The 23,688-nt window shown below is 42.0% G+C and overlaps 1 protein-coding gene across 4 annotated transcripts in view; it reads left to right on the forward strand.

The window, feature by feature from the left end:
• The window catches only part of KCNIP1 (potassium voltage-gated channel interacting protein 1), a 403,203-nt gene that overhangs the window by 362,057 nt on the left and 17,458 nt on the right, over positions 1-23,688 (forward strand). The gene's annotated exons all lie outside the window — the stretch shown is intronic.

Here is a 23,688-nt window from a genome sequence, read left to right on the forward strand (position 1 = left end):
AGGGAGCCACTGTATGACAAGCATCGCTGGGTACCAGACACAGGTCTTTCACATGCCTTGTCACATTTAATCCCCATCAGGACCATGACACATGAGTTAGATCACATTCAAGTGACAAAGTTGGAATTTCAATCCAGCTCAATGTGGTTAGAAGGCTCGTGCAATATAATGTAGCAGTTAAGAACATAGATGTTGGCATTCACGCAGACCTCGGTTTGAGTCTCAGGTCTGTCATTTACTAACTTATGACCTTACATCTCTGGGTCTCAAGTTCTTTGTCTGTAAAAGGGTAGCAACGTAGAACTCACAGGGTTTGGGAAGGGTTACATGAAATAATGTAACCTTTGTAAAGGGTTATATGAAGCACTAGATGCCGGCCTGGTATCTAGGAAATGCTTCTGAAATGTCAGCTACTGCTCTGACCGAAGGAAGACCCTCCCTGCTCCACTCCCAACCCCTGATGTTGAGAAATGCCTCCTCCACTGCCTCTAGCCAGACTGTGTCTTTTTTCTTTATAAGTCAGAGAATAGTTATCAGGAACTGTTTATCATCTACTGAACTTGTACTCCATGCCAGTTGCATCTTCATTCATTAACTCGTTGAAATCTCACAGGAGCCCTAACAAGTGGAGATTGTTCTTACTGTTGCCGCGTGTTGAAACTGAGGTTGGTGGATATGACATGTCACAAGGCTACACAAAGGTCCCCAAGCCTGAGGCGCTCCATCCTCACCTGCCCACTCCCTACCAAGACTTCCAAGGCATCCCACATTTGTTCTTTAAGTTGACTTAAAAATAACCTTCATGGATTTCTTCTTTCTAGAAATTTGTACTTACTCGTTATGGAAAGTTTAAAACATACGCATTTAACAGCCATCCAACCCCAACCTCCTCAGATAACCACTGCTGGAATTTTTATGTATGTTATCTTAGAAATAAATAGATAGATAGACAGACAGAAATTCCCTATTTCCTGAAGCCTACTTTTATCCACTTCTAGGAATATTTCTGAGAAATGATCTGAAGGATGTACAAGGTTACCTGCATCCTCGATCCTGGTCTCATGGTTTCTTAGCTTCCTAGTGTTAGTCACTCAGTCATGTCTGACTCTTTGCCATCCCGTGGACTGTAACCCACCAGGCTCCTCTGTCCATGGAATTCTCCAGGCAAGAATACTGCAGTGGGTTGCCATGCCCTCCTCAGGGGATCTTCCCAATCCAGGAATCGAGCCCAGGTCTCCTGAATTGCAGGCAGATTCTTTACTGACTAAGCCACCAGGGAAGCTCTTTGCATTATTTAATCTCTTCCTTTTAATTACAATTATCAGGACCTGTTTTCCCCTTCAGGGTTATGGGCTAACTAAAATAAGAATAAAGAAGGAAGTTTCTGGTTAGCTACAAAAAGTCTTAGTCCTAAGAGACTTTCTCCAGCTTTATAATATTCTTGATGCCATGGAGTCAGGTCTACAGCTAAGCCTGACTCAGCCTTTGGAATTCTAAACAGAGACAATCAGACCCCTGGGCAGTCCAGCTGAAACTTCAGTATCTCAAATGATAGGTATTACTAACTAAAAGGGAGAAACAGGCTTTCTTCCTTTTCTCTCACTTATAGAGAGCTGAGACCAAGTCTAAAATCTCAGGCCTGATTTGTTAACAGAGGCTATCTGTTGCAAAGAGCCAATAAGGACAGGAAGGATGTGAAGCCATCAGACAGAGAACTGCTCTGCAAAGCCATTCTCCACCAAGTCCCAGCAAGTGGGAGAGGAGCTAAGGATGTCCTGGTTCTCTTATGATTAACATCAGCCCTCATTGGGTGATGAATGTTATATTATAACTCTTCACTGGCTTCTCAAAAAAATAAAACTCTTTGTACTGTACTTTATTTGCTATTTGCCACTTCTAAAACTGTTAACGCAGGCCCCGAGCCCTGCACAATATGGTCCATGCCTTCCTCACACTTCTCTGGCCCTTATTCACCATGTCGCAGCCTCCAGACACAATGATGGGCTTTCTTCCACCTCCTGGAGGACGCCTCCTTCTTCTCACTGCAGAGTCCTGGAGAGAGGCTGTTGCCTCCCTCTGTCCTCACTCTCCACTTGTCCATTCCCTTCTTGTCCTTCTGCACTGCCGCAGAGAAGCCCTGTGGTCATGGCTCAGTCTTACAGTTTAAGTTCCTATGGTATCCCATGCCTTTCCTCCATAGCACTCTGCTCAGTTATAATTCAGAAATTATTCACTTAATCTCTACCTCCACCCTGGGGGCTTCCCTGGTGGCTCAGAGATTAAAGCGTCTGCCTGCAATGTGGGAGACTGGGGTTCGATCCCTGGGTTGGGAAGATCCCCTGGAGAAGGAAATAGCAACCCACTCCAGTATTCTTGCTGAGAGAATCCCATTGAGAGAGGAGCCTGGTAGGCTACAGTCCACGGAATCTCGAAGAGTTGGACACAACTCAGCGACTTCACTTTCACTTTCTTTCCACCCTGGAAAGCAGTGTCGCTCCTGTTCCCACATGATTGGCCAGCAGGGGTCACACCTAACTGCAAAGCGATAGCTAGATTCCTGATCTCCAAAGAAGATTTAGCTTCGGGACCACGGACCAGGCTTGATCCCTCAAGAGCTTTAGTATAGCAGTTTTATTAAAGTATAAATGAAGACAGAGAAAGCTTCTGTCATAGACATCAGAAGGGGAACGAAGAGCGCCCCCCTTGTTAGTCTTATTAAGGCCTTATTTACTTTTACCCAACCCACTCCCCCAACATACATCTTAAATTAACAAGATTAGAGCTAACAATAGAAAGGTCTTACCAGACCTACTCCCACAAAATAAATCTTAAGATAATAAGATTAGGCAGAAGGTTCTTGTTAAGGAGAAGCAGGTCCTGGAGCAAGATACATTGTTATACTGACTAAGACAAAGCAATGTAGAGAAAAACTTTTGTCCTTTTCTCCCCTTTAGAGCCCCAGGCCCCTTTCTCCTCCTTCCCCTCCTCCCTCCCCTTCTCCCCTCCCTCTCCCTGCTCCTCCTCTTCCTCCTCCTCCTTCTCATCAGGGACCCTGGACTTCTTATCAACCTACCTAAGAATTAGCTCTCTCAAAAGAAGCAGGAAAGCTGAGCACCAAAGAATTGATGCTTTTGAACTGTGGTATTGGAGAAGACTCTTGAAAGTCCCTTGGACTGCAAGGAGATCCAACCTGTCCATCCTAAAGGAAATCAGTCCTGAATATTCATTGGAAGGACTGATGCTGAAGCTGAAACTCAAATACTTTGGCCAACTGATGCGAAGAACTTACTCATTAGAAAAGACTCTGATGCTGGAAAAGATTGAAGGCAGGAGGAGAACAGGATGACAGAGGAGATGGTTGGATGGCATCTCCGACTCAATGGACATGAGTTTGAGCAAGCTCTGGGAGTTGGTGATGGACAGGGAAGCCCAGCATGCTGCAGCCCATGGGCTCACAAAGAGTGGGACATGACTGAGCAACTGAACTGAATTGAACTGAACTGAAAGGAGCAGTAAGTGCTTGGAAGAAGAACCAGAAATAGTTCGTGACAAGCACTAATGACCATCAGAATATCATGCTTTGTTCAAAAAAAGTTTGATTACACAAAACCAACATCACAACAAATACAACTAGAACAACTGCACTAGACGAGACCTAACCAGGCCAGTTTCCCAATGAAACAAATGGCGTCTATTTACCATTATCTACTCAACATGTAGTGTTTCAACCAAAACATTAAAATTATAAAAGCAGCACATACATATAGCTTAAAAAAATATTTCAAACAGTACCATAGACTATAAAGTGAAAAATTGTGCCTCCTCTTTCAGTGTCCCCACCCCATAATCCCATAGAAGAGATCATTATAGACAAAGCATTTCAGGTCTTGAGATCAGGTGGGGAGGTCTGGAGAATTCACAGAGAAGGCATGAGTGGAAGCTATTTGGCTTGCTTGTATTTGAGATTTAATATTCAAAGACTCCTATGATTCAACTTAAGCTTCTCAGTAAGCTACTTTGAGATTTATGTCTAATGATGAGAAATAAGATCTCTCTCAGAAAGGCTGGGATTTCCAAGCCAGAGGTCCAGTCTAGAAAGTTTTATCAAAGAATCCCTCCAAGCTTAGCAGTTGCCACCCACCACTCCTCGGATTAAATAGCTTCAGAGTCCTGTGACCCACTAAGGCATTCACAGGCTAATCCTGGCTTGTTCATCTTAAACTACAAGAGTCTTCCGGCTGGCCACCCTGGTTAATGGAGTGTTATGTGGGCTCTGTGTAGGTTGCACTCCATTCATAGCTGAGCAAAACACCTACTATTAAGCTAAGCTCCCTGCCCCACCACACAAAGTGAGGAGGGGACGTCACCGAGTGCCTTCAACAAGCCGGCACTTTCTCTGCAGTCGTTGCAGCGGTCCCAGCGGGATGGGAGATGGGTGTTACTCGGACAGTGGAGGTAACATGCTGAGGCTGATCAGCTACTGAGCTGCAGGACTGGGATTCAAGCTTGACTATTTTGACTGCAAAGCTCACCATCATTCGCCACTTACTGATGCCTAATTGGGCTACTGTCTTCCCTGTTCAGTTCAGTTCAGTTGCTCAGTCGTGTCCGACTCTCTGCGACTCCATGAATCGCAGCATGCCAGGCCTCCCTTTCCATCACCAACTCCCGGAGTTTACTCAAACTCATGTCCATCAAGTTGGTGATGCCATCCAGCCATCTCATCCTCTGTCGTCCCCTTCTCCTCCTGCCCCCAATCCCTCCCAGCATCTGAGTCTTCCAATGAGTCAGTTCTTCCAATGAGGTGGCCAAAGTATTGGAGTTACAGCTTTAGCATCAGTCCTTCCAATGAACACCCAGGACTGATCTCCTTTCGAATGGACTGGTTGGATCTCTTTACAGCCCAAGGGACTCTCAAGAGTCTTCTCCAACACCACAGTTCAAAAGCATCAATTCTTTGGTGCTCAGCTTTCTTCACAGCCCAACTCTCACACCCATACATGACCACTGGAAAACCATAGCCTTGACTAGACAGACCTTTGTTGGCAAAGTAATGTCTCTGCTTTTGAATATGCTATCTAGGTTGGTCATAACTTTCTTTCCAAGGAGTAAGCGTCTTTTAATTTCATTGCTGCAGTGATTTTGGAGCCCAAAAAAATAAAGTCTGACACTGCTTCCACTGTTTCCCCATCTACTTCCCACGAAATGATGGGACCAGATGCCATGATCTTAGTTTTCTGAATGTTGAACTTTAAGCCAATGTTTTCACTCTCCTCTTTTACTTTCATCAAGAGGCTTTTTAGTTCCTCTTCACTTTCTGCCATAAGGGTGGTGTCATCTGCATATCTGAGGTTATTGATATTTCTCCCGGCAACCTTGATTCCAGCTTGTATTTCTTCCAGCCCAGCGTTTCTCATGATGAACTCTGCATAGAAGTTAAATAAACTGGGTGACAATATACAGCCTTGAGGTACTCTTTTTCCTATTTGGAACCAGTCTGTTGTTCCATGTCCAGTTCTAACTGTTGCTTCCTGACCTGCATACAGGTTTCTCAAGAGGCAGGTCAGGTGCTCTGGTATTCCCATCTCTTTCAGAATTTTCCACAGTTTATTGTGATCCACATAGTCAAGGGTTTTGGCATAGTCAATAAAGCAGAAATAGATGTTTTTCTGGAACTCTCTTGCTTTTTCCATGATCCAGTGGATGTTGGCAATTTGATCTCTGGTTCCTCTGCCTTTTCTAAAACCAGCTTGAACATCTGGAAGTTCACGGTTCACATATTGCTGAAGCCTGGCTTGGAGGATTTTGAGCATTACTTTACTAGCATGTGAGATGAGTGCAATTGTGCGGTAGTTTGAACATTCTTTGGCATTGCCTTTCTTTGGGATTGGAATGAAAACTGACCTTTTTCAGTCCTGTGGCCACTGCTGAGTTTTCCAGATTTGCTGGTATGTTGAATGCAGCACTTTCACAGCATCATCTTTCAGGATTTGAAATAGCTGAGCTGGAATTCCATCACCTCCACTAGCTTTGTTCATAGTGATGCTTTCTAAGGCCCACTTGACTTCACGTTCCAGGATGTCTGGCTCTAGGTGAGTGATCACACCATCGTGATTATTTGGGTCATGAAGATCTTTTTTGTACAGTTCTTCTGTGTATTCTTGCCACTTCTTCTTAACATCTTCTGCTTCTGTTAGGTCCATACAATTTCTGTCCTTTATCGAGCCCATCTTTGCATGAAATGTTCCCTTGGTAACTCTAATTTTCTTGAAGAGATCTCTAGTCTTTCCCATTCTGTTGTTTTCCTCTATTTCTTTGCGCTGATCACTGAGGAAGGCTTTCTTATCTCTCCTTGCTATTCTTTGGAACTCTGCATTTAGATGCTTATATCTTTCCTTTTCTCCATTGCTTTTTGCTTCTCTTCTTTTCACAGCTATTTGTAAGGCCTCCTCAGACAGCCGTTTTGGTTTTTTGCATTTCTTTTCCATGGGTATGGTCTTGATCCCTGTCTCCTGTACAATGTCGCGAACCTCCGTCCATAGTTCATTAGGCACTCTATCTATCAGATCTAGTCCCTTAAATCAATTTCTCACTTCCACTGTATAATCATAAGGGATTTGATTTAGGCCATACCTGAATGGTTTAGTGGTTTTCCCTACTTTCTTCAATTTAAGTCTGAATTTGGCAATAAGGAGTTCATGATCTGAGCCACAGTCAGCTCCTGGTCTTGTTTTTGCTGACTGTATAGAGCTTCTCCATCTTTGGCTGCAAAGAATATAATCAATCTGATTTTGGTGTTGACCATCTGGTGATGTCCATGTGTAGAGCCTTTCTCTTACCCCATGTCCAAGGTAAGAGAAATCCAAATAAAACAGGAGGTATTGAGAGAGGGCATTAGAGGGCAGATACACTGAAACCATAATCACAGAAAACTAGCCAATCTGATCACATGGACCACAGCCTTGTCTAACTCAATGAAAGTAAACCATGCCATGTGGGGCCACCCAAGACGGACGGGTCATGGTGGAGAGGTCTGACAGAATGTGGTCCACTGGAGAAGGGAATGGCAAACCACTTTAGTATTCTTGCCTTGAGAACCCCATGAACAGTATGAAAAGACAAAATGATAGGATACTGAAAGTGGAACTCCCCATGTCAGTAGGGGCCCAATATGCTACTGGAGATCAGTGGAGAGATAACTCCAGAAAGAATCAAGGAATGGAGCCAAAGCAAAAACAATACCCAGTTGTGGATGTGACTGGTGATAGAAGAAAGGTCCGATGCTGTAAAGAGCAATACTGCATAGGAACCTGGAATGTTAAGTCCATGAATCAAGGCAAATTGGAAGTGGTCAAACAGGAGATGGCAAGAGTGAACATCAACATTCTAGGAATCAGCTAACTAAAATGGACTGGAATGAGTGAATTTAACTCAGAATACCATTATATCTACTACTGTGGGCAGGAATCCTTTAGAAGAAATGGAGTAGCCACCATGGTCAATGAAAAAGTCCAAAATGCAGTACTTGGATGCAATCTCAAAAATGACAGAATGATCTCTGTTCATTTCCAAGGCAAACCATTCAATATCACAGTAATCCAAGCCTATGCCCCAACCAGTAATGCTGAAGAAGCTGAAGTTGAACAGTTCTATGAAGACCTACAAGACCTTTTAGAACTAACACCCCAAAAAGATGTCCTTTTCATTACAGGGGACTGGAATGCAAAAGTAGGAAGTCAAGAAACACCTGGAGTAACAGGCAAATTTGGCCTTGGAGTACGGAATGAAGCAGGGCAAAGGCTAATAGAGTTTTGCCAAGAGAACACCTTCCCTGACCACTGTCTAAATAGTGCCTCCCAGAACCCATTTCTCTCTAGTTCTGTAACCCTACTATATCATCATTCGCAGGACACATCACCACCTTTATCCTCAGTGCCTAAAAGAATGGCTGGCATCCAGTAGGCACTCAGTAATTATTTGTTGAAGGAGTAAACAGTGCTTTGAAAAGAATACTGAATTGCCAGCAGGACTGAGCTGAGTTTAACCCTGCTGTTCAGGAAACCAGGGTGTGACCTTGGACAAGTCTGATTCCCTCTCTGGACCCCAGGAGCCTTATCTGTGAAGTTAGAGGGCAGGCTAAAATACCTCTCTATAACTCATGCTCTGTGACTTCTACAACTTGTCACCCAGAATGAAGGCCACTCTCCTGCTGAGAAAAGGGAAACAAAACTGGAAATGCTAAATGGATGGCAGCGAGCCTGAGGCAGGGGAGAAAGTGCGGAGGAAGACCCTGAAGCTACTCAGTTTCTCCCCTCCTGCCACTGGGCGCAAGTGCAGAGTGTGAGAAGCTTGAATAGAAGACTGTAGCCCCTCATTCGGTGAGACAGAGGAGCAACCACAAAGACACAGGAGTGGGCCCAGGAGAGACCCAGAGGGTGGTCCCTTATGCCAGGAATTATCTGTCAATCAGATGAAGAGATTAGCCTTTGCTCTTCTACTTACCATCTTGGTGACCTCAGGGATGTCTTATAGGATCTCTGATTCCATTTCTCTTAAGAAAAAGGTAATATTAATATTTTCTCTTGCCTCTCTGAACCACAGATTTTTCCTCTGTAAAATGGGAATAATATAACAACATATCTCACAGGAGCTAAGTGATTTGAAGAGTGTTCTGTAGAAGAGATGGCACCCCACTCCAGTACTCTTGCCTGGAAAATCCCATGGACAGAGGAGCGTGGAGGCTGCAGTCCATGAGGTTGCTAAGAATCGGACATGACTGAGCAACTTCACTTTCACTTTTCACTTTCATGCATTGGAGAAGGAAATGGCAACCCATTCCAGTGTTCTTGCCTGGAGAATCCAGGGACAGAGGAGACTGGTAGGAGGCCATCTATGGGGTCTCACAGAGTCAGACACGACTGAAGCGACTTAGCAGCAGCAGCAGCAGCTGTAGAATAGAAGCCTGAAAAGTACTGAAATAGAACCTGTAAGTCAACTCCATTCTTTTTAAAAAATATTTATTTATTTATTTTTGTATGAACAATCATACTGTGTGGCATGCAAGATGGTTCCCCAACAAGGAATTGAACCCCAGCCTCTGCAGTGAAAGTGCCAAATCCTAACCACTAGGCCATCAGGGAACTCCCTCAACCCCATTCTTGATTCATGTGATGTTAGCAGCACAGAAGCATCGTGTAGTACACAGCCCAAATCTGTACGAAGACACAGATTCTCTAATCACACCCGGCACTCATTTTTTTTCCATGTTGCTTAGAATCCCCCAAAATGAAAATCAGTCATTTGTATAATATCACAAAACACACAAAAGTCACTTGGAAAAACATGGCATGTGGCAGAAGACTGGCTGTTACACAGGGCTCACAGACACAGGCGGGTAATATAAATGAGTGATGCTGGACAACAAGTCCCCCTGATCTTAGTGCTGGAGAGGTAATAGGGAGCAGTGGCATCTGCGGTTCTCTAGAGTGCACTCGCTCTGGAGCAAGCAGCTTCTCTGCTCCGGCCAATTGTGCTGTGTGTTTCCACATAAAATATGAAACCAAATCCATATTTTATGTGAAAACAATGTTGGCAAAGTTCACATCTGAAAGAAGTGAGATAACAACTATACCCTGTGGACTGCCAGATTGTGGTTTCTGAACAAAACTGTTAAATGATGGAATTAGTCACCAAATTAGCCAACTGCTTTCCAGATAGTCTCTTGGCTGCTTTCTTGGGACTTCTGATGTAATTCCCATTCAGCTCCTAATAGTTCTACACACTTTTAGCAAATAATGAGCACTTACTAGAGGTTTCCCAGGTGGTGCTAGTGGTAAAGAACCCTCCTATGAATACAGAAGACATAAGAGACATGGGTTTGATCCCTGGATTGGGAAGATCCCCTGGAGGAGAACACAGCAACCCACTCCAGTATTCTTGCCTGGAGAATCCCATGGACAGAGGAGCCTGGAGGGCTACAGTCCATGTGGGCGCAAAGAATCGAACACCACTGAAGCAACTTAGCATGCATGCGTACACTCATGAGCACTTACTATGCACCTACTATGTGCAAAGTAGATATACTAGACATCATGGAGGGAGTGGGGTAGGAAAAAAAAGACAAGACACAGTCTCCCTTCCCCACTCCATCTCACACCACAATGAAACACCCAAAGGTAGATTCTGATACCCACTGGGTAACTGTTAACAGGTAATAAGTGCTTTTGGAGTTTGGACAGAGAGAGCTTTCCACGTGGTGGTCTTTGAGAGCTGCTAGGAGGAGGTAGCGAGAGGAGATGGCTCTTAGTCAAGTTTCAAAGGTGGCTGGGATTGGAGTCAGCTGATCACATACTTCGGCAGAGATAAAGGTCCACATGTCAGTAGACTCTGCAGCTGTTGCAAAAGACCCATGTCATGTAGTCGTGGGGAAATTGCTCTGGAAAGGTAAACTGGGCCTTTAGGATAGATCCTTCAAGGCCAGCTGGCGAGTCTGGGCTTTGTCCTGAAGACTCAGCAAGGGGGTGCTGGATTGTAGTGGGGCGAATCTGATGGAGAGGGACCCCCTTATCTGATTTTCGTCTCCAGGAAAAGAAGTCAGGGCACAAGCTCCTGGAGGCCCCTCCAGGTCTGACTGTTCACCTCTTGTGTCTTATTGCAGTCCATACAGAATAGACAAATGGGACAGAGCTGCCCCAATCTCATGCAGGCTGTGCTTCCGAGGGAGGGGTCCCTGCGTGGTAATGATCTGGAATCCGAAACATTTCAGAGAGGCAGCAGGGCTTTTTAACATGCAGTCTTTCCCTTTTTTAATGATGATTTCATTTTACATTTTTATTGGTCCTGCACTGATTGTTCTCAGGCTCTCTGATGGGATGTGAGATGCACTGACATTTACAGAAATCAATACATTAATAAATCACGAAGTTCATAATGTCTGATTTGCTTCTAAATGAGACAGAACTATTATCACCATAAAGTTGCACATAAAATAGGTCCAATTGTGATGTATTATACAGTCTAATCAAAGGCGTTTGAGTGAATAACCTTTCCCCCAAAGAAGAAAACAATCAAAGCTGAATAACTTCATTAATAATTCAAGGTGTGTCTGCCAAGGCTTCATTTATTAAGTGCACAGTTAAGAGGCTTCTTAGCTGAGTCCTGGAGAGGACACCTTGCTGCCTTCTCCCTGCCTCTGGGCAGGCAGGCAGACAACCTGGCTGCAGTCCTTGGTTCGGCAGCTCGTGTTCCAGGAGAGGGTAGCATCCAGTTCTCTCCTCCAGCCGAGAACTGGACCACCGCAGTGCACCCTGTGACTATCTGGATTATTAAGGGCAGAGGACATGGAGCCGTGTAATAACTCTAGCGGAGGAGAGGCAGGGAATTTTCTCAGTGACCGCCAGTCATTATGTCTGTTTGCTCACATTTCTGGCGTCCACACCCATAGAAACCCTGCCCTGTTCCGTGGCAGTCTGCGGACTGAGGTGCTTAGTGGCTCTTTCAGTGTCTTATGTTTGGTTATGTCCGTTGCAGTTAATATAGAATGTTAATATTCACTTTATCTAGTTAATATCCAACTTGAACTGGCAACCGGGTGACTCTCTGACAGGGTAAATCACAGAACAAGAAATCTTCCTGTATTGTGAAGAGAAGCACACATAATTAACTAGATCCATCAGAGACAATGTAATCATGACCTAGAAAGTCTAACAGATATGATTTTGGATTCTGCGCTTGAGAATGACCCTTAAGATCACAATCTTAATGTACTAGAAGGTGGGAACAACATTTTTGTGCACCTACTGTATGCAGAGAGAGCATTATATATCTTATCTCTTTAGATTCACAGCTACAAGATGGGTATCCAATTAGTCTAATGACCACATACCTCCTAGGGATAGTGAAATTATTAGATCAATTCTAAAACTATTACCATACTCTCTAAGCTCACTGAGAGAGGCACTTAATATGAGGACACATTAAAACTGAATCCAGAAAAAGCTCACTTGGCCAGTCTCCATTATTTCCCTGCTTGTGATTGTTCTGTATGGTATACAAGAGTTTATTTTCCCACTAACAAAGAAAGGGTTATATGTATACTTATATAGCTGAATCACTTTGTTTGTATAGCAGAAACTAACACAACATTATAAAGCAATTATACTCCAATTAAAAAAAAGAAAGGGTTTATTTAGTTGGGTTACAAGGACTACAATGACTATGAAACTGAATATTTCACCAGTATTAAATTGATTTTCAGGTCTTTAGTATACTGATTTTGAATAGTTAAGCATATGCTAAATATGCAGTAATAAAGTGATGGAGTCAGGTCATACTGTCAGATCATGGGCTTTGCTTCCCAAATCCATATTCAGTGAGTTCATGTTAATAACCTGAACTAGGCTATGAAGGGGGTATGTACAGCAAGAAATTGGAAAATGGTATCAAGCAGGCTTCTCGCCACCCCCTCAAGCTCCCTACTTGGAAACCAACACCCAGCAAGTTGACATGGTATCTGGACAGCAGTGAACTACTCTTCAAAAAGCAGACTGGAAGACAGGCTATTGACTCCTTAGCCTGACCTCAATCCAGTGAGTTTCCATGGATGAGAAAATTCTTTGCCAACCTGAGATAAGTCTTGCTCAGGTGGCAATTTTACTTTTCCTTTGAGTCATTCCTTCAGCTTGTCTCTGTATCTTCATTTGTCCATCTTAATACTAAGAGCATCTTTTCTCCCTAGACACTATTTTTCTCTCATCATTTGCAATAAATCATTTTAGCCTCTCAGCCAAGTAACAAAATCCCACCCATGTAATCCTCTGATTTCCTGCAGAAATATTCTAGACCCATTCATCCTGGGTAGTATGCCCTCTTTCCCCAAAGCAGGGCAGCCACTGCTCATTACCTGGCTGTCTCCAAGTGCTGGAGCTTCAGGGCAAGGTCCTGCTGAGACTAAAGGAGAAACAGTGGGAGGTTTCCCCACCGCTTCCTGACTACTAACTGGTGGCAGGATATAACTAATTCTCCCCTACAGCTGTAGGAACTATGGGAGTTACCTAAGTAAATCATCCAAAGTTTCATCCTGGGACACGTTTTCTAGACAAACAAGTCCACTTAAAACATTATCTAGAGATTTTCGCCTGTGGCTGAGACACTGCAGTGAAGCTGACATATATTTCTGCTCTGCAACCTGGGGGCGGGGTGGGGGAGGGGGGCTAGCTGGACAGAAGTGTTTGCTTTGGAGAGGAGAGGACTCAAGAGTCCCTAATGTCAGTGGCCTTGCTCCTTGTCCTGAAACACCAGTTAGGGCTCCTCCTTGCTGTCAACCCTGGCATCTACGTGACACGCTCCTTTCCCAGGAGTGTCTTTGTTTCTTCAGTCTTGGTGGAAAATGTGTGAATGTTGACCACCACACAGACAAAAGAATTGTGACTTACGACTTACATCACAACGTATGTAGTGACTCCGTGGAGTTTAAATAATTGCATTACCTTCCTGAAAATTCATTTCTACCACCAACACCATCTTCAAGAAGTTGCAGTATACAGCTGACATGCCCCTTCCATACACCCCATCTAGTATGCTGATCTGAAAGTCACCCTCAAAAACATCCCCTTTTGAGGAGAAAGGTCAGAGAATTCAGGTACACTATATATTTTTTTGAGACATTTCATCCAGAAAAACCCCCATCTAGTGAAAGCAGCAGTACTCAAATACTCAAATATTTTTTTGGTAGGACTCTCCTTTGCCAGAACATTTTTAGGACTGAGGTATAAATGAATGAGATATGTATAGATTCAATTTTGCTTAAAAGGGGAAAGAGGATTTCAAGATTAAGAGAACAGATGCTTGGAGCAAAACATGATTTGAGTTTTATTGAACCAAGAAGACTGAAAAAAATGTCTAGAACACTCAGAAAATCTTTATCAAGTCTCAACTCAGCACTCCGGGGACTCATCCTTACGTTTATAAAATTCAGAGCTGATGAGTTGTGTGCCGTGAGTGTCTGCTTGAGCTTATGACTCACCTCTAAGTCTTGGCTGTAGGGATTTCAGCCTCCAGGATTACACTTAAGGGTCTAATAGAACTTGTTTCCCCCTTGGCTACACAGAGGCACCAACGAGGATCTTCATCCCTGATTACATTGGGGTAATCTGTCAATTGAAAGATGTTATTAAACTTATCCAGAAAAGACCAACAAGCCATGTTTAGGGGAGAGAAAAAATTACATTTTCAGATGCCAGCATGCCATCACAAATAGTCTCTAAAGTAACCAACATAGCTTACGCAACATTAAAATTGAATCATTGGAAACACTAAAAATATGATAACAAGAGATAGCACATCATTCAGTTTTATGCACCCTGTCACATAAATTATGTGCAGCTCAAGTAGGTTATGCTCTTTTAAATTTCCCTCTGGGCACAGTTTTAATGGCAGCCCACAAGTTTTGATATGTCATGTTTTCATTATCACTTAGTTCAAAATACTTTCTAATTTCCATGACGTCTCTTCTTTTGATACATGGGACACTTAGGAATTAGAACCATGTTGCTTGATGTCCAAACATTTGGAGATTTCTTTGTTTTCTTTTTGCTCTTGATTTCTTAATTTCACTTTGAACAGAAAACATCCTGAAAATTTCAATTCTTTGAATTCTTGGAGATTAGCTCTAAGAGCCAGGAAGCAGTCCATTTTGGTAAGTGTTCTATATGCACTTGGAAAGGGTGTGTAATAGTCTATGATTGTTGGGTAAAGAGACCTACATACGTCAATGAGACCAAGTTTGCTAATTACATTGCTCGTATCTTCTATGCCCTTTTTGGTCTTTTGTTTTATCAATTACACACTGCGTGTGCACGCGTGCTAAGTCGTGTCAGTTGTGTCCGACTGTTTGTGACCCTATGAACTATAGCCCGCCAGGCTCCTCTGTCCATGGGATTCTCCAGGCAAGAATACTGGAGTAGGTTGCTGTGCCCTCCTCCAGGGGATCTTTCCAGGGTGTTTTTAAATCTCCAGTTCTGATTGTGAGCTTGCTATTTCTCCTTCTAGGTCTGTCAGCCTTTGCTTTATATGTATTTTGAAGCTATATTATTATTGCATACTAATTTAGGATTGCTATGTCTTCCCAGTGAATGGCCTCTTTCATTTTGAAAACTCTTTCTCTCCAGCAAAGCCTCTTGCCTTAAAGTTTAGTTTATCTGATGTTAAAATAGCCGTGCCAGAATTTCTCAATTACTGTTTGCATGCTGTATTCATTTACATACTTTTACTTTTGCCTTTGTTGTCCTTATGCTTGTAAGCAGCATTTAGTTAGGGTTTGGCTATAACTTGAAGGCTGCTCTCTTATATTGAAGAGTTTTTATTTGTCTTTGTATTATATTTCAGCAGTTTTACTGTGATGCTTCTAGATGTGGTTTTCTTTGTGTTTATCTGCTTGAGGTTTGTAGTACTTCTTGAATCTGCGGCTTGATTTATTACATCCATTTTTCAAATTCTCATTTACTTATCTTTCAAATATTCCATCAGAATCATTCTTTATCTCCTTTTTATTTCAGGACTCCAATTATAAATGCTAGAATTTTTCATCATGTCTTGTGCTTTTATCTCTAGTCTCCATTTTTTCCCTCTGTGCATCAGTGAGTATATTTTTCTCTTGACCTATCTAACAAATCATTAATTTTCTCTTCATCTGTGCATAACCTACTGTTATCATTCTAGAATTTTAAACTTACTTTCTTATATATATTCTGGTTTTCTGATGGCATTCTCCATCTTTTCTCTATTTTCTAGAGCATATTTCATTGTTTTAAAGCCCATGTTTGAGAGGTTCAATATCTAGGTCTCATAAATCTCTATTACCATGTTATTTCTTTTACTTTTGGTCCTGTCTCTTAATACAACTGGCATTTTTAATGAAAGGTGGGCATTAGAATTAAAAATTTGTAAACTACCTAGCTGAACTTCCACTTCTAGAAAGTATTAGAATAGGGGCAGTAAACTTAACTCAAACATGGGCTGAGTTGTGTTGAGGCTGGATTTCAGTCTTTGTAAGGCCGGACCTATTCCTAACTTGGTTTTGCTCCTAAAATGTAATCCTTTAGGGGTCAAGCTGAAAGCCTGGGTATTTACCAGGAACCCTCTTCCTAGGAAGACCCAGAACGCTAACAGTTATCTCTTAACACCATGAGCCTGCCAAAAGCTCTGTTTGGCTCTACAAAATTTTGTGGTAGTATGTCTTGACCTCTCAGTTTCTCTTGACTTCTGTCACTTAGGAATTATCAAAAGCCTTGAGGGAATAAGCAACTCGCGTTACCAGGCTCATGTCTCTGTGGTCCCTCCAGTCTGGGGCCTCACGTCCTCAATGTCTTTGTGGCACTGATCCAGTTTTTGTCTTCCCAGATTGCTGAAAGTCCCGCTCACATGCTTTGCTTCAGTTCAGTCGCTCAGTCGCTCTTGCCTCCCTTGTCAAAGATAAGGTGTCCATAGGTGCATGGATTTATCTCTGGGCTTTCTATTTTGTTCCATTGATCTATATTTCTGTCTTTGTGCCAGTACCATACTGTCTTGATCACTATAGCTTTGTAGTATAGTCTGAAGTCAGGCAGGTTGATTCCTCCAGTTCCATTCTTCTTTCTCAAGATTGCTTTGGCTTTTCAAAGTTTTTTGTATTTCCATACAAATTGTGAAATTATTTGTTCTAGTTCTGTGAAAAATACCATTGGTAGCTCGATAGGGATTGGACTGAATCTATAGATTGCCTTGGGTAGTATACTCATTTTCACTATATTGATTCTTCCGATCAGTGAACATGGAATATTCTCCATCTATTTGTGTCATCTTTGATTCTTTCATCAGTGTTTTATAGTTTTCTATATATAGGTCTTTTGTTTATTTAGGTAGATTTATTCCTAAATATTTTATTCTTTTCATTGCAATGGTGAATGGAATTGTTTCCTTAATTTCTCTTTCTGTTTTCTCATTGTTAGTGTATAGGAATGCAAGGGATTTCTGTGTGTTGATTTTATATCCTGCAACTTTATTATATTCATTGATTAGCTCTAGTAATTTTCTGGTGGAGTCTTTAGGGTTTCCAATGTGGAAAAGAAGAATCCTTTTTCTTCTCTGATTGCTGTGGCTAAAACTTTCAAATCTATGTTAAATAGTAGTGGTGAGAGTGGGTACCTTTGTCTTGTTCCTGATTTTAGGGGAAATGCTTTCAATTTTTCACCATTGAGGATAATATTTGCTATGGGTTTATCATATATGGCTTTTATTATGTTGAGGTATGTTCCTTCTATGCCTGCTTTCTGGAGGGTTTTTATCATAAATGGATGTTGAATTTTTTCAAAGGCTTTCTCTGCATCTATTGAGATAATCATATGGTTTTTATCTTTCAATTTGTTAATGTGGTGTATCACATTGATTGATTTGCAAATATTGAAGAATCCTTGCATCCCTGGGATAAAGCCCACTTGGTCATGATGTGTGATCTTTTTGATACATATCCTGGTAGCTCTCCAAACAGTTGTGATTTTTTTAAATTCCCCTTTTCTTGTTTTTCTCAGTGAGAAGTCAGCTCTGCTTCAAGAGAGCTTGCAATTCTAGGGCCCTTTCAGCTTCTGTGCCTTTTCACATGCTGTTGCATTGTCCTTCTTCCTTCAAGACTCAATAAACGATCACTTTCCCTTGAAATCTTCCCTGTGACTTCTTCTGTTCCCCTGCCATCCAAATGGCATTACCATCCTCCTAGTGCCGATGCAGGAGACATAAGAGACATGATTTTGATCCCTGGGTCGGGATGATCCCCTGGAGAAGGAAATGGCAATCCATTTCTGTATTCTTGACTGGGAAATCCTATGGACAGAGAAGCCTGGTAGGCTACAGTCCATGGGATCACAAAGAGTTGGACACAACTGAGTGACTAAGTGCACACACACACACACACACACACACACATACACAGAGCTTGGAATGATTTGCCAATGAAGAATTCCATTCCAGAAATCCACAATATTCTACCAACAGTAATATTATACTTGTCCAATGGTATATATATAAATGTTAAATGCATCAATAACAGCTAAGAATCAGGACACAAATCATCTTTCGATTGTAGCATCTCTTGAAAAACCTGAAGATGTGGATTCACCAGGCTTAAATTCTACATAACAACAACTGGCTGCATAACAGCTATTTCCCTTTCATGGGGCAATGGCTCTCCAGTTCTCAGTCCCCAGCAGTCTCCATGGTTGTACTTACATTACCAAACTCATCTGAATTACAACATCACTGACTGAATGGACATGAATTTGAGCAAACTCTGGGAGATAGTGAAGGACAGAGGAGGTTGGGGTGCTACAGTCCATGGGGTCACAAAGAGTTGGACATAACTTAGCGGCTGAGCAACGACAACAATTGGCATTTGAGTTTGTGATCCTTGGTCTATGCGTGTGCCCTACCCATCAGTCTAACTCCTTATGAATAGACATGGTAAAATCATCTCTCTCCCAATACCTGTCACATTCCTGGAATGCCAGAGAAGTCAGACCATATTTGTAGACATATCTCTACAAGAATGCTATACTTTTAGAACTGTAAAATTATTCTGTAGAATACTATAATGGTGGATATATGGCATTATATATTTATCAAAACCTACAAGACTGTACTACATAGAGTGAACTCTAATGTAAACTACAGGTTTTAGTTTAAAATAATATATCAATCCTGGTTTGTCCATTGCAACAAATATACCATACCAAGTCAAGATGTTAAAATAGGTGACATTGTGAAGGTGGAATGCATAGGAACTCTATTTTCTGTACAATTTTTCCATAACCTTAACTGTTCTAAAAGTAGCCTCCGTTAGAAAAATAAATACAAATGCGACCTATGAGAGTGACATATGCAGTATGATAAGTTTCTCCCGCAGGATTCAGGTCAGGCAACAAGAGCAGAAATAGGACACCCACCTGTCCCACGACTTTCAGGGCAGCAGGGAAAGAAGCCTTTCCTGTCTGGGGTTGTGGGTAAGGAATGACTCAGACACACAAGATGGTGGCTGGTCTGCTTTATGCACTCTTGATCAGGGATACAGAGAAAGCTAGGATGATCCCAAAATAGCCCCAAAAAGGCCAACAGAAGAACAGCAACTAGAACCTGTTTCCCACTGTCTGGGACCTAGTTCCACCCAACTCCACCATGAAATGGAGGATTTTCCAGGTCTGATATTTTGTCTCATGTTTTATATTCAGTGTAATAGGGGATTTTGCCTGCAACCAATCTGTCCGGTCCTCCCAAAGTGCAAAGCAATTTCTTCAATAACCCTCTATCCTTTTCTGAATCTGTGTTACTTCTCGCAACGGAGAGGGGAAGAGAGAAGCAAAGGCTTGTAGACTGTAAGCTCCACAAGAGCAGGGAACAGAGTTGTTCATTCACTGATGTACTCATAGTAGACACTTCACTGATAGTTATTGAGTGAGTAAAGAATCCTTCAAGAATGCAGCTTCAAATCACAAAATGGCCGATTGCAGCAATGGGGCCTGTATTGTGGAGGGTTATCTTATAGGGCACTCTTCAATCAAACATGCAGGTATTTCCAAGACCCATCCACATCCGTGCATCCTCTGCCCCTCGCCCCCTACCTTTCTTCGGGCTGCATGGCTGCATGGCTGCGGGCATGCTCAATGAGCCCCCTGCTGGAAGCAGTGGGCACTGCAAGGTAACCCATTGCTCTTGGCTGTTCTGGCCGTGGGAGGTCAGTTCCAGCTCTGCTAGGAAGAGACCTCTTCACATACGTTGCGCTGGATGGTGACCTGGACACCCGCAGAGCAGGCTTTCCATGGAAAATAAAAGTATATTTTGCTTGTTTGATGAACAGTTTTGGTAAAATGTTTTCTTACTTTTTCCTAGACATCGCCTGGTGGTATTACCAGTATCAGAGAGGTAAAAAAAGTTTAACTTGACTGCTTTGGTTACATTACTTTCAGTGGGAGTGCTTCTTAATCAAGGATGTATTTTGTCATTACTCTTTTCACACAGACCAAATTTCTGTGTCCCGTCAGCAAACTTCTTTTAAATAGAAACAGTTGAAAACATTCTTGTAGAGACAAGTTATAGGAAAATTTTGCTTCCCCTAAAGAAACTGATGTTTTCCTCTCACAGACTATAAGATACATGTGAAAGCTCAGAGCCAATTTGTGGCTCAAGTGTAGTAACTGCTTGGAACAAATGACCTGAATTTCTGTGTTCTCTTTTTCCCTGTGGTCTCAACCTCCTAATCTAATTAATATTTTCCAAGGCAGTTTTTCTTATTACTTTATCTCTTTTTATTTTATTATATGTGTTTCATATAATCAACTTCAAACCCTTTGTGAAACAAAGCAAAACGTGTTTAAATAAACAAATGGTGAGGAAGAGAGAAGGTGGTCGTCTGGGTGTTATGAGATCAGAGAAAGGTAGGTGGGTGGCAGGGTAAGTGGGTAGAGATCAGGAACCAAAACCTCAGATGCCTGCAGGAGCAGGCAGAGAGAAGAAATGAAGTCATGCAGAGGAAGACAGAGGGCGCACTAGAGGTTTTCATGGCTCGAGGGGCCGGCCCCTGCTCAGCTCTGATAAACTGCTGCCAACGTGGTCAGGGAATCTCAGTTTCCAAGAGAAACTAGAAATCCAAACTTGTGCCTGAATCTCTCATCTTTAAATATTGGAAATTCCCAACAAAATACATTTTCTAGGCCAAACAAGACCTGTCTTTGAACTCTGTTCAAGCTAAGGACCAACTCATTTTGCAACCTTAAAGCTAGATGGTTGGTACAAAATCCAATCCAGAAAATATTTTCCAGTCCAAGGAGAAGGAAATGGAAATGGCCATGGTCTTTCATCCTGTCGTGGTTGTGAACCTAACAGAGGAGACCCCTTACCAGGGAGGAGACCACAGACTGCTCATAGTGTAAGCGCCTCACTCTTACATGGGCAGAGAGCTTGCCAAAAGCAGAACTACTGCGAAGCTGGTTACAAACCAAATTGCAGCTTGTGCTGGAGGGAAGCAGAAGCCATTGGAGAGGCACATGGAAGCCAGATCTGCCTGGATTGGCCGGATTTGAGGTCCAGTTCTGTCTCCAACTGACTGTGTGAGCCAGGACTCAGGCAAAGGCAGAGGCGACAGAGTGTGGAGAACTTCTGCGCTAGAAGTCCTCAACGTGGGCTCCAAGTGTTTGAAAGAGACGGGAGCTCAGGGAATGTGAGTTAGGTGCATTTTCTTTTTCTGAGAGGGCCTATAGATTTCATCCAAACTCAGAAGAGCCTGTGGCCCCGAAACATTAAAGCCCACATAATCTGAATCATCTTCTCCAAACTTGCCTTCAGTCTGAGAACTACCTGTATAACATCTACACTCATTAGATGTTATTCTGGTACTCTATCTTTCTTTAACTACCCCCAGCGTTGGATTGTTCATCCCTTTTTAAGGTTCTTATAGTTAGAAAAACTCTTGATCTTTTAGGACACTCATCTTCCTAATATTCTGATGGAGAAGGTAATGTTCCCCACTCCCCACCACACACAGGTTGTAACGGGACAGTGGGCATGAAAACATTTTACAGGACAAAGGCAATTTACAAACAAAAGATATTCTGATTTATTCTTGCTTTGTGGTTATCCCCATTGTATTCGGTCTCTGGGTTAATTTTTATCTTTTTGATTCAAATTCAACCTGACTTTGCAACTGGCTCATCATTATTTTTAATAACAAAAATAGTAATACCAAGTAGCACTTGGCCTCAGAAACTTTTAACCTCAGAAGAAACTATCAAGGAGGTCCCATCTATTCATTCTGTTTCCTTTTCCTCCAATCAGGGTGCTGGACCATCCTCCTTCCTTTAGTGGGACCACTTGGACAGCACTCAGAGGCTCCCCAGGGGAAAACAGGAATGTGAAAACCTCCACAGCTCCTTCCAAGGTTGCTTTGGAATATAGCTACAGTGGCCAGAACCATGAACCTTACAGAGAAAAAGAAGGGGCAGCTGGTGTGAAGGAAAGAATGCTTAGAGTATGGGCGCCCCCATAAAGATTGCTCTAGGTTTAAACAAATTAGTGTTGTATGTTCCCAAATCATGACCATGAGGGTCATAATCAGCACACTTTTATAAAGGAATAGGTTAAAATTGAAAACAGAGGACAGTTCCCATTAGTGAGAAAATGTATTATTTCATGAAACCTTTGGTTCAAAACATTTTACAAAATTGTTCCTTTATGTATATGGATTGTGATGTAAATTGTAATTCTTACAATGAAAAAAAATTAAGAACCACTGGTTAAGCCCCTAACACTCACCATGCCAGTGATTTACCAGCTCTAGCATCTTGAATCCCAAGTACATAAATTTTCTTCAGTAACGGATGTGATCACAATCTGACAATTAGAGGGTGATGAAAAAGCCAAACAAAAGCTTGGCAGTCAACATCCAAATATTCAGATATTATAGAATCTCTTTGATATGGAAAATTGACCCTGCTGGTCAGCCAGCAAACAAACCAGTTCTGTCTTAATGAAGTGAGTTTAATATTTGATATATCTATAATTATTTAGTGCATTTTTAATGAAAGAGATGGTAAGCAAGTGCAGTTTCTGAGTCAGAGTCTCTCAAACTTCTGCAAAGGAATTTCCCTGAGCTTGTGAAGAATCTGATCATAGTCAATACTGAAAAGAGAAGTCTTTTAAGCTTCTGGATAAGACAGACTTGAAAAGGTATACTAGGTGACTTCAAAAATACATTAGTTCTTCCAAAAATATTTTCCTGTCTTCCTTGTTTACCTTTTAATATAACTTTCACCTCTTTTCACTGTTAAATTTCTGTGCATTTTTAAAATAAAGTTGCTACTAAAATCTAATGTTAGAAGATTTAAACCAACAACTTGTTTTCTATTTTTAAATGAGTTAAAAATATATGGGAGAATTCTGAATTATACTTATGTGGGATTATTTGTTTGAGAATGCTACAGTGTTTCATAATTGCTACTTAACTTGTTAGCTGGTAACATAACAATAATTAATGGCTCTATTCAAATTATAAGGAAATTGGCCACTGGCAGCTATTTTGTGCAAACAAAGTGTCATTTATATTGAGTAATATGCTCTGATCCCTGTGGGATAAGATGACGTGTGTTCCCTAGCACATAAAAAAGATAACAATTGGAAATTGTCACCGAGTTCTTCTGCCTCTCCCTTGGAACTCTACCCCAATGTCCATTACCTCAGAGAAGATATAAACTGACTTTGGTGGATTCCTTTTTCATTGGGGTCATTGTCTCAAAAGGAAAAGTGATAATTGCAGAAAGAATCTGATGCAAAGAGACTGACACTAGCTACGGAAATGCATGTACCCATCCTATCCTCTCAGACAGAAACTCAGCCTATCCTCACCCTCCGTCATCATGGGATATGATGGTGTGTGTACATTTCCAGAAGCCTGCCCATCTCATCCCTACTCTTGCCAGTTCAGATTTACAGTTACTCAATACTTGGACTTGGTGATGCCTGCCTGACAACGACGGGCAGGAAGGCTAGATGGCAATTGATTCTTGATTGAAGTAAATTTGTAGAAAGCATTCTGGTAGGTCCCAAAGGAAAACACTTCTATGGTGGTAAAGCGAAGTGAAATGAAAGATGCTCAGTCGTGTCCGACTCTTTGCG

The sequence above is a fragment of the Bubalus bubalis genome, chromosome 19 (assembly GCF_019923935.1).
Source record: "Bubalus bubalis isolate 160015118507 breed Murrah chromosome 19, NDDB_SH_1, whole genome shotgun sequence".
Classification (NCBI taxonomy): Eukaryota; Metazoa; Chordata; class Mammalia; order Artiodactyla; family Bovidae; genus Bubalus; species Bubalus bubalis.